This window comes from Paramisgurnus dabryanus, chromosome 2 (genome assembly GCF_030506205.2).
Source record: "Paramisgurnus dabryanus chromosome 2, PD_genome_1.1, whole genome shotgun sequence".
NCBI classification, from domain to species: Eukaryota; Metazoa; Chordata; class Actinopteri; order Cypriniformes; family Cobitidae; genus Paramisgurnus; species Paramisgurnus dabryanus.
Genome location: NC_133338.1, coordinates 46,930,721 through 46,942,324, shown reverse-complemented (window position 1 = coordinate 46,942,324; position 11,604 = coordinate 46,930,721).

Here is an 11,604-nt window from a genome sequence, read left to right as displayed (position 1 = left end):
AATAATAGATCAAGTTTTGATATATTTATGGTACTAAATTTACAAAATATCTTCATGGAACATCTTTACTAAATTATCCTAATGATTTTGCCATAAAAAAATGATAATTTTGACACATACAATGCATTGTTGGCCGTTGCTACAAATATATTTTAGTATCAAATATATCCCTGCACCTTATGACTGGTTTTGTAGTCCAGGGTCACATATAAATAATCAAAACCTGACTTTTCATAGGAAGGGTCACAAATATGAAATTTAATAAAAATCTATTTGTCATTTAAAGGATCATTCACAAAAGGGATAATGTAAAGGCAGCCTGTTGTTTTCACATAAGACGCAAAATGGAGGGTCTTACCGAAGGGGCTTATTTTACAATCGACTGCCTGTACATTATCCTGCTTATTACACAGCTATTTACGTCATAAGGAAGGTCAAAACTTAAAATAATAGGTTGAATTGACTTGCTAAACCAAGTTGTTTTAACATGCTGCATTTTTTATGTTATTTAAAGACATATTTATTTTTATGTAAAACCTGTACATGTCAAAATGATTTGCAGCATCCAGGTTACAGCGTGTTGTTAATTTTAAACAGTTGTTATCTGGGAATAACAAACCTGCAAATATTGCAACTGACCAATCAGAATCAAGCATTCCTATGAGCCGTTTAAAAAGTGTTAATATGACTTGTGCGATAGCTTTATGAGAGAAAAATACTGGAATTTAAGCCATTATTTACTTCACTTTTTCCTTCTGCATCCTCATATCAAAACATGCTAACGTGACACAGCTATACAGTATTGGCATACAGTAGTAATGTATTCATTTAAAACAAGGATGTAGCACACTGTTTTGTTTTTGTGGCCAAACACTTACCTGTAATATGCATTCTACTTAATCATTTGAGTATTTATAACTTTCTAAATATACAGTAAAGCTATTATGTATGTACTGAAAACAGAGCAAGTCATGTGAGTCATCCAGAAATGAACTTGCTTACTATAAAGTTGCTATTAACCAGACACCCACCTGCCTTCAGCTTTAAAGCACCTCACAAATATAGCTTGAGATACACTAGGAAAACTGACATATTTACAATGTTTGTCTTCTTGATTATTCTGAAGGAATGCAAAGCGTTGTTGACATTTTGTGACATGAAATATATTTATGTGTGCATACTAATTCACAACAGAAAAGATATTTACTTGTTTCAGATACTGGAACCACGTCTGTAATCCTCAAAATGTGACAGCGATCGATGCATCTGTGCACACACACAAGCTGCTTCGGTTCTTCAAGTAGGTCATGAAGAATCAGCCAATGTTAAAATAATAATAATAGAGACTGACCCATCTGTGAACAGGTATGGCTGATGACTACCAGAGCCAAAATGTCAATGTTTTAAATTATGCTTAATGGTTATCTGCGTATATTGGTTATGTTTTTCTGCACACTGCATTAATGGCTGAAAATAAGAAATTAAATACATTTAAAGAGGTTAAGGCATAAAAGTAAAAAATAATTAAACATCAACCAATAGAACCAGACAAAATACACATATTTTAGGGACATCTTTTAAGTAAATAAATGCAAATTTACTGGTAGTGTTCTAATGCTTCTCATACAGGAAAATTGCCAGGATTGATTAACTGATATTTTCTGGTATTAACAGTAACAATTGAGAAAAGCGCTTTATAAATCAAATTGAATTGAATTAATTTACAGGTAAAAACTGCATGCGTGAAAAGGGTCAAAAGAAGCAAAAAAATGATACGAAATTTTGGGGGAAAACCACATATGAATGGCTAAGAGTTGAGTGTATATTAAATTAGAATAGGAATTAGAAAAAAATCTAATAAAAATAACAAAATTACACATCTAATTTTTATGGATATTAGGGGATCTTATGTCAAAAAGCACCCCCACTCTAGCGAAAAGACCTACTTTCACTAAAAGGGTTGTTTTTACTAAACCATTTAGAGTATAAGCATAAGTGATTAGACAGAGAACACTTTGAGCTTCATTTTCCAGGTTTTTTTATTTTATAAAAAAAAATAGAGAGGGTGAAGTAAATTGGAATAAAAAATGTTTGCACAACATCTTTTTTATTACTAAAAAACCTAATGATAAATATGTGTGTGAAACCTAGAAATGCAATGATCCCAAAACCACAAGTTTAAAGAAGTTATGTTTCACGTTTGAGGTCAATAGGCCAAAAAATGAGGTTCTTGTAAGGGTTTTTGTTAGACTAGTGCCTTTTCTAAGTGCCAGTGAGTGCCCAAAATAAAAGTCTTTGTTTACATGCATACACGTTCGTTCTTCTTATTATTTATCCTTATGTTAGCATATAAAATGCAGTTTCCACACCAGGGTAGTGATGGGCGATTTCGAAGCACGCTTTAGAGTCTTAGAAACATTTATGAATCTTTTGTTTCAAATCATTGGTTCGGAACTTGTTTCAAACTGGCCAAAGTCACCTGATTTTAGGCCTCATTACATCATAACAGTTTCGAAAATCCGACGATTCACCACTAGGGGGAGTTGATCACAAATGACCAGTGTAGGTGAAAGCAGGTTTTATTATAAAAGTTCATAAAACATTCATCCTTCTGACTAATAACACTACCATTTTGTCTACTTTTTGTTTATAGACAGATTTAATGAAAAAGAAATGTGCATAATTAAAAAGGGAGTTCGTTTTAATGATTTGTTTTCCATAAATAAAACTAAAAACACAGAATACACTTTTAATTATGTCTTAATTAAATTTAATCATTTATTTTTCTTAAAAACATATTTTTAGACCAATCTTGCTTTTATTATATAAAAAGTTTAAAATGTTTGGACAGATCTTGCTGCTTTTACAATATTTTGATCAGCAGGTGTCGCCAGCGTGTATGGTGTTTCGAACGCTTCGAAAAACTGAATATATTTGCGAAGCAATTGGTTCAATTGATTCGAAGCTTCGTTTCTTCCATAACTACACCAAACGTCACACACAGATCATTGGATTCGCTATCAATTTGGCTACAAGTTCTGTCTATCAATATTTTCCATGACGTCATTGGAGGAACGAGCGAGTCAAAAACAGCGCTGTTTGAATATTATGTATTATACTCCCGCCTACTTTTATAATCAAAGTTTGAACGCTGGTTTACGTGTTTACTAGAACCTAAAGTGTAATCTCATACACAGTGTTACGATGTAAATAGTCCTCAGATTGTAAATTATATTCTATTACAAGACATTCATGCGAAATCTGATGTAAACAACAGACTATATATCTATATTTTACGGATTATACGCATTTGTGGACAAAATGGTCATTAGATGTATTCTAGACGGCTTTCATGGGTAATTCACACATCTGAAACAGACTGGATTCGACGTTCATGCGAAATCTGATATAAACAACAAACTATATATCTATATTTCATGGATTATACGCATTTGTGGACAAAAATGTTTATTGGATGCATTCAATTAGACGGTTTTCATGAGTTATTCACACATCTGAAACAGACTGGATTCGACTCGTGATCATTATATCAACACAAAGGTAAGAAGTCCCGTTTATATATTGCATGTTGTCATCTGGACTTCTGTCACAAAATACTACATTTATGATGCTAGAGCATCTGTATCTCAAAACAGAGACCATACACTAATGCTTAACCTGTAGACCTTTTAAACGATGTATAGTAATGTTCATATTATTAATGTTTGTATACAGTAGGCTATATAGATATTGTTAGCAGCGTTAAAAATCTGACGTCATCCCGCACACAGAATGTAACTTTTTAGCTTGAGAGTTAAAGGGATATTTCACCCAAAAATTAAAATTATGGTTCATGGCTCATGAGAGAGTGCACTTTGGTTGTTCCTGAAGTGATTTTAGTTTGGAAAGTTTTAAATATTGAAATTTGTCTTAAAAATCGCACTGATTGCCTTCAGAAGGCCTTTATTAACCTTCCTGGAGCCAGGTAGATTTCTTCTGTGAAAGATGGATGGACTTCAAATCAGAAGCACCATTTACTACCATTAAAAGCTTAGAACAGCAATGAGATTTTCTAATGTGACTCCAATTGTGTTCGTCTGAAAAATATCATCATTTACATCAAGGATGGCTCGAAGGTGAGTAAATCATGGGGTAATTTAAATATTTGGGTGAACTATCCCTTTAAGCAGTAGAGGGTTTTATGTAAAATAGACTTTCATCACAGCATGCCTATGAGGATGATTTTCCCCGGAAGCACAAAGGTGAAAGCGCAGGGAAAGTTGCAGGCGGCAGGTTAGACAAGCAGTCCATCCTGCAGCAACAGAAGCAGTATGTGAATCCCAGAGTTGTTGCTCTGCCCCCTCCTCATACGTGCAGCGTGTTCTCGGGTCTGATGTCCAGAGACTGCGCTTCATGCGCAGTTAATGTCTCTGCTGTCTGGATGATTAACGTGTGCCGTTTCATTCTCCCGTATGGGCCCCAAAATTTCGTCCCACCTCACCTCACCTGCTCTGGCTGCTGCTCTCGTGGCCTTGGTAAAAATAGATCTATCGAATGTATGCGAGCTCCCTTTAGTTCTGTTTCCTTGGCGAAAATTCAACTTATGGACTATATGCGTATATGCAATATGCACGATTGAGCAAATATAATGTGTTTGTTTTATAATGTGTAATAGTTTTAAAAATGCAAAACGCAATTCAGTAAACATTAAGGAGCCAGACTATGCATGTTTGAGGTGTCTAAAAACAGCTTGCCCTCACATTTTTTGAATATATTAGTGCTATTTTTTTTGTCTTAAAATGCACATCAGATATGTTTTTGTAAGATAATAATTTAAATTCCTAGGGACTCAGGTTTTAGATTAATCCAGGACTAGGCCGTAGTTATATAATGATTATATTATTATTTTTTTTTAAACCTATAAAATAACAATACAGGTGTGCATTTTAAGACAAAACAAGGTACTTTTGTTTATTAAGATATTTCAGTACAAGTTGTTTATAAATTAAGGCAGCTCAAACTAGGAATCGACCAATATGAAATTTTTTTTTGTGCCGATACCGATTTTTGATTTATCAGCCTTAGCCGATGACCGATATAGTCTTTGCTCACTCAATTTACATCATAAAAATGACACGATAATGCCAAATGTTACAAGTCTCAATTTAAAAAAGTAACCTTTAAGGTCTTGACACACCAGGACGTTTTTTGTGCGCGTTTATTGTCGGTGTTTACGTGACGTTTTTCTGCTTTCACACCCAAACGATTTTTACTGGCGCTGAGCCGAGTGAGGTGCAAATTCACCCCCCGGACATTAGATGGCGCTTAATACAAAACAGATATATGCCGGTACACAAGGGGGTGCAGCGAAACTTTATGCTTCTGTTCTGACACTCACTTGTCACACAGAAGAAGAAAGCCACATGTTATGTTCTTATATATATCACGTTACCTTCGAAAATCAGTCGATGTTGTGAGGAACTCCTTTATAAACCTCCACAGCCTCGATGCTTCCTTGTGTGTTTACCTGTTCCACATGCTCCGCAAGACCATTTTGTGCTTGAGCGCCACCAAGTCGTGTTTTACTGGAACTTCAGCAGCGCCAGGCACGTGAACAAAAGCGCCAATTTTTAACGCGCCGCGTCAAACCAAAAAAACGTGTCCCAGACGTTTTTCTGAAAATGACGCATTTGCGCCTCGTGCTTTTCGCGTGGGTGTGCGCACTCACATTGGCGCTCGTTCTTGAGTCACGAGACGTTAAACGTTGACGATAAACGCCCCCAAAAAGCGTCCCGGTGTGTAAAGACCTTTACTGAAGTAAAAAAAAACACTATATTTAAAAAATAGTTAAAACAGGTGAGGGTGCTATGGAACCATGAACTGCACTCTCCACAATGTTGAGGAACTATCAGCTAAAGATGTTGATTTCTAGCACGTACTACAAATATAGAGATGAGAAAAAAAACCCGCTTTGTGCAGCTATGATCAGCTGTTAGGCCGAGCTTTCGATGTTGTCATAGAAAGGTTGGTTGTTTTCAGTCACATGACCTGCAATCGCTTGCGGCTTCCATCACTCTGTCTGTAAATAATGCCGGAAAAAATCGCTGAACACAGCAGCCACATATCGGCCGATGCTGATACACATAAAACTCGCAAAAATTGGCCGATATATCGGTCTATCACTAGCTCAAACATACATTTTAGTCTAGGCATAGCTCTGGGAAACCTCCCCCTAATGTTACTAAGGCCTAGTCCTGGCTTAAAGTGCCTCTAAGTATTTAAAACATCTCAAAATACACTGATTTACAGTAGGAAATTCAGAATCAACCTTTAGTGTCAATAAATGTAAAATATCCCGTAATACAATTACATATATACGGGCCAGGCTGCTCGAGAAAACCTGTGTATTTTCATCTGTCAATACTGATTAGTAACACGCTCACTTTTGCAGTCCAAATTATTGATCTGACATGTCAATAGCAAGTCCCGAGCTGTAGCATTAATACAACTCTTTATTGAATCTAGCCATGGACCTGAGGGTGTGATAAAAGTGGTTTGAGGACAATTAATTTCCCTGATAGTGTAGAAACCGCAGGCGCTATTCCTCGTACGCTGACAAAGGGGGGGTTGTGGCGTGCTTGAACGGGCGACAGCTCCGTCCTTCACACTGTCTGATCTGCTCGGGAACAGCATTCAAGTCTAATGCTAATTTGAATGACACCGATGGAAATCTTGGCTCGCTTTCAGGGGACTACATTTGGGCTGGCCTGACGACCTTCTCCACGAGAACATGGAAAACGTCTTTGCTCAATATGTCACGGTGCCTATAATAGAGAAAGACAGGAAAGATACTGGAATCCTTTGAAAACTGCAGCAGGACTGTTTGGTGAAAGTAAAGAAAATGTGAGATGATACAGCGTACATCTGACAGCCAGACATTTGTTTTTTATATGCCTAAAAATGTTACACTGTATATAAATGGCATTGTAAATTATAAATTCTCTCACACACGCACAGACAAAATCTAGACACCACTTCAGTTTTGTCTTTAATCATCTTTTTTTTTTACATGTATTGTGACCATTTGAGTAGTGTCTGTTAAATTTCAACAAAAGCAAACCTCAGGAGTGACAATTAAGTAATTTAAAAGATTGCATGCCAAGACACATGAAAGATGTGATTAAAAATCAGGGTTATTCCATCAAATAGACAATTGTTATTGTTCCTAAAATAAATAAAAAAAGGTGCATTGTTGTTTACAAATGATTATAACCTTTTTATTTTATTTTGTAGTGTATAATATTTTTGTTAGTTTCTCTGGGTTCAGTTTTCTGCAAAATAAATGCAAATAATCGTTTTTTTTTTTTAAATAAATTATTATAAATGATTTTTATTAGGAATTTGACAGAAATGTTGCCGGAAGTTGGTACAATGAAACAGAAATTATAATTTTACTTAAAACACATACTGTAAAAATAGGACATTTAGGCTGCGTCTGAAACTGCAAACAGTACGTACTGAATGAGATGATGTACCTACTTACTGACCGTTAAATCAGTAGGTACTGTTTAGTATGAATACTGGTAGAAAGAATGCGATTAGGACGTACTACCCGTCATGTTGAAACATCACGTGACAGGGTTTCCCGCAGAAAATTTGTTAGTTAAGGTGGTAGGGTTGGGCGGGTGGTTGGTGCTGAGGGCGTGGCAATCAAAGGGGCGTATGCGTCATGATGAAAATTAAAATATTTTAATAAAATAAATAAATAAAATTATTTTAAAACACTCAAATAAAACTTAATTTTGAAGAAACTATGACAAAAATGAACACATACTAGATTATTAATGAATTAAATGTTTTACCTCTAATGGGAATAGCTGGGCGATGAAGTGAAACTAAAGGGTTAATAAACACAAACTAAACCAGATGTTGTAGAATGTCTGGCGAACGTCTTTCTCATTTCGGCCGTGCGGCGCGCGTCCCCGCTCGCGGTGTGATGCGTGTATGCGCTATTTTCTGAGATGCACTTGATGGCCTTTTTTTTTTGACGACCTAGTTAAGGCGGTAGGGTTTCCAAGCTTAGGCGGGGACGCCTTAACTGAAATATGCTGCCGGAAACCCTGCGTGACATACGTCATCATCATGTCATACTAGCACGAAAACAGCCACATTTGCAGACGACGCCTCCTCTTCTTCGTTGGAAAACTCCTCTCCTGGGGCATCATGGGATATTGAAGTGTCCGTCCTATGCACACTTCAAAATCTAACCGGAAGTAGTAGGTCATCTGGGTACTTTTCGCATACTGTTTTTGGAATACTATGTATTCGGACGTACTACTCGCCTCGCCTACTGCTTTTCGCTTACTATGTAGTATGGAAATAGGTGGTTTCGGACGCAGCATTAGAAAAACTGAAAATAATCTTAAAGTGGTTTCTACATTTTTTCCGCAGCTGTATATTAGGGCTGCAACGCTTAATCGCGCTTCCCATTATCTGGCTGAAATCGATTCTGAATCGCAAGGCTGCAATTCTGTGGTTCATGCATAGCTCCTGTGTGTACTACAGCGTTTTGGTCAGTGAGAAGAAAGTGCTTATCAATCTAAAATCATTATGAGTCTAAGTCGTTTATAACGTGCATTTAAAAAAGCAACACTCGTTAAACAAAATCATAAAATTTTCATGAAAATACCTGAAACAATTTGAAGAACAGCAACTTAAATATTCTTAAAGACATTTCCTGAAATAGCGTTTGTAATGGTACTGCACGAGAGCGCCCTCTGGCATTTGGATGTGCCGGGATTTCACAGTGATTCATTCAAATTAATTCATTGAGAAAACGCACATTTGCACAATTAATCGTCACAGCCCTACTGTATATATATCAGCCTTTAATCTGTTTTGACAGAGAAAATCTATTTTTATTTATCGGATATCGGCAGATTGTAACAGAATTTCATCCATACGCACTGCACTGTTTGGATTTCACATCATAATAATTTAAAACAAGAAGTAAAACATGTACTGGTATTGGTAGATGTCCTTTTCAGGCCTGGAGTTTAGTTTGTTTTTTACGTGTTTGCAAAATGACACTCACGTTCAACACGTGCATTGTGATAAAATGCAATTCATCTCCTGGGCATTCACGACCTATGCATACAAAAAATCCATGGTTACAAAAATCCACCGTACGGTGTGAAATTTGCACCAAAAATTTGCAAGGACCTCGTCTATGCATAAAAATTGAACTATTCTTCTAGCTTTAGTAACTGAATATCAGTATTGGCACATGCATTTTGTAGGCTATTGGTTCATGTTAGCATCATGCTAGCTTCCCTAACCATTAAATCATTTGCATTCATACATTTGGTAGATGCATTTATTCAAAAGCGACTTAATTAAGGATTTAACTTTTAATTTCTGTTTATTTGTTTAGTAATTGGGCTTTGAATCCATGCAAGATTCTTTTTTTTGGAGTACATAAATTTTGTCACCCTTTGTGTTTAAAAGCACAGCAAATCAGTGTGTTAAGCACATAAGCATTCAATGGCTGCATACTTGGAGACCAAATAATTTTCAAATCTTAATTATACGTTTAGAGATTCTGAAGCAAATGTCATTTTAAAAGCAGTTGAAACACAAATGTTAAAATGGGGTTAATTGAATTTTAAGCCTTGTCACAGAAGATTGCGAAGTCCATGAAACAGCACTTTAATTACACTATTAGCTTGTGGATTAAGGTCACCAATATTTTAACAAGTAATTATGATGTCGCTCTCTATGCATTAACAGCAGTTTTGTATATATTGCTTTTGGTCAGCTGATTTGTCGTGTCAAACATTATTTTAGTCCTGTGTTGAATTTTGCATTGACTATTTCTCTACAATTTAACTTATAATTAAAATCTCACTTTTATCTTTTCAGTTTGACAATAAAAGGAAAACATCATTGATTACAGTAAAAAAATCCATTACACCGGCTACGACAGCATGCACAGACAGCCAGTGTGATATTTTCTCTCAAGTGTACAACTCGTCCTTGCTTGTCAAACTATATTGACGGAAAGCTAAGGACATAACCATGTCAAAGAATTATTCATGTCAAACTGTTAAAGTTATGACAGCCTGAAAATATTCAGATATATCGGAGGCTCGCTTTATTTTGCTGAATAGTTCAATGGAGTGTCAGTAAAATATCCACCCTCAGTGGAAGTCATCTGACCTGTCACAGACTTCCATTTCAAGGCATGTGACTCTGCAATTACATTAATGAGTATTGACTATAATTACCAAATTACTCCAAATTACTGATGATTTGGAAATAATTGCACATCATTTCATTTGCATGTTTTATTCAACATGAGTGAAACTGGAATCAGCATAATCAATCATTTTAAATGCTACGATGTCCATAGTAAACCCCTAGACAACTATGATAGGTTCCTGCTATCTTCCAAGCTCATAATCTCAGCATTTTTATTCACTCCGCATGGAGTCAAAGTTGCATGAATGAGGTACCATGTTGATACAACAAGCATGTTTTCTGGAAGAAATAATATTTTTTCTGTGGTTATCTCTTTTGCATTGTACCTTCATTTCTAAACTACACATTTGCAAAAAAAACTTTGACGTTGCATGCATTTTACGTGTTTATAAATCATAGCACATTACCAACTAATGGCCTGACATCCATAATACAGTGTTTTAAAGGCAAGGTCCATGGTCTCTGAAAGCCAATGTTGACATTTGAAATCACAAAAAGAAATAACTCTTGGGCCGGGCGCAAATCAATAAGGGGTTGGTCTGAAGTAGGTTCATTATTCATAGGTGTGGTTTGGGCGTAACATCAAATAAACCAATCAGAACGCTATCCAACATTCCCTTTAAACGCAAGTGTGCAAGTTCCATGGCGGGTTGCTATTATTATGACGGATTTACCAGGTGTACGCCAGGAGCGGTTCACAGCCGAGGAGACCGACGTTCTTGTAAGAGCAGTCAAAGACACAGAAGTTGTTTTGTATGGAGATGGGAGAAATCCGCCCAAATCAGCGTTAAACAGGCGTGAGAGGAAATAGCCACAGTCTCATCAGCTGACATACCGCCAAGCGCTACAATGATGTCAGGAGACGGGGGAATCCCAAGCTTGCCAGCATAAATCGGGCACGCCGTGTAACGGGAGGTGGATCTGCCTCAGGACCTGACGCCAGCAGAGGACATCGCTGCGTCCACCCTCACCGCTGAAAGGGTTTGAGGGCTTTGAAATCGGACCCAAGAAACGCAAGCAAGGTCCAACCCCAAAGTACTCTTACAAATCAAGTTCATATACATTAAGGTTTCTTATGAAAACATTTTAATTATTATTTACATAAAATAAACGTAATACAGCCACACAACAAACTTATGAAAATATTTTAATCGTTATTTGCATGAGAATTTTTTAACGCAGCCACACAATAAATAAAAACTATCACCACAATGCTAACCACTATGATTCCCCTTATCTCGTGTATTAATATTTTTAAGTGTAACAATTTATGATTTGCAAAAATAAATGTTGCATCTGTGTAGATTAGATTTAAAGTGTATGCGCGTTGTGCACGCTATACAT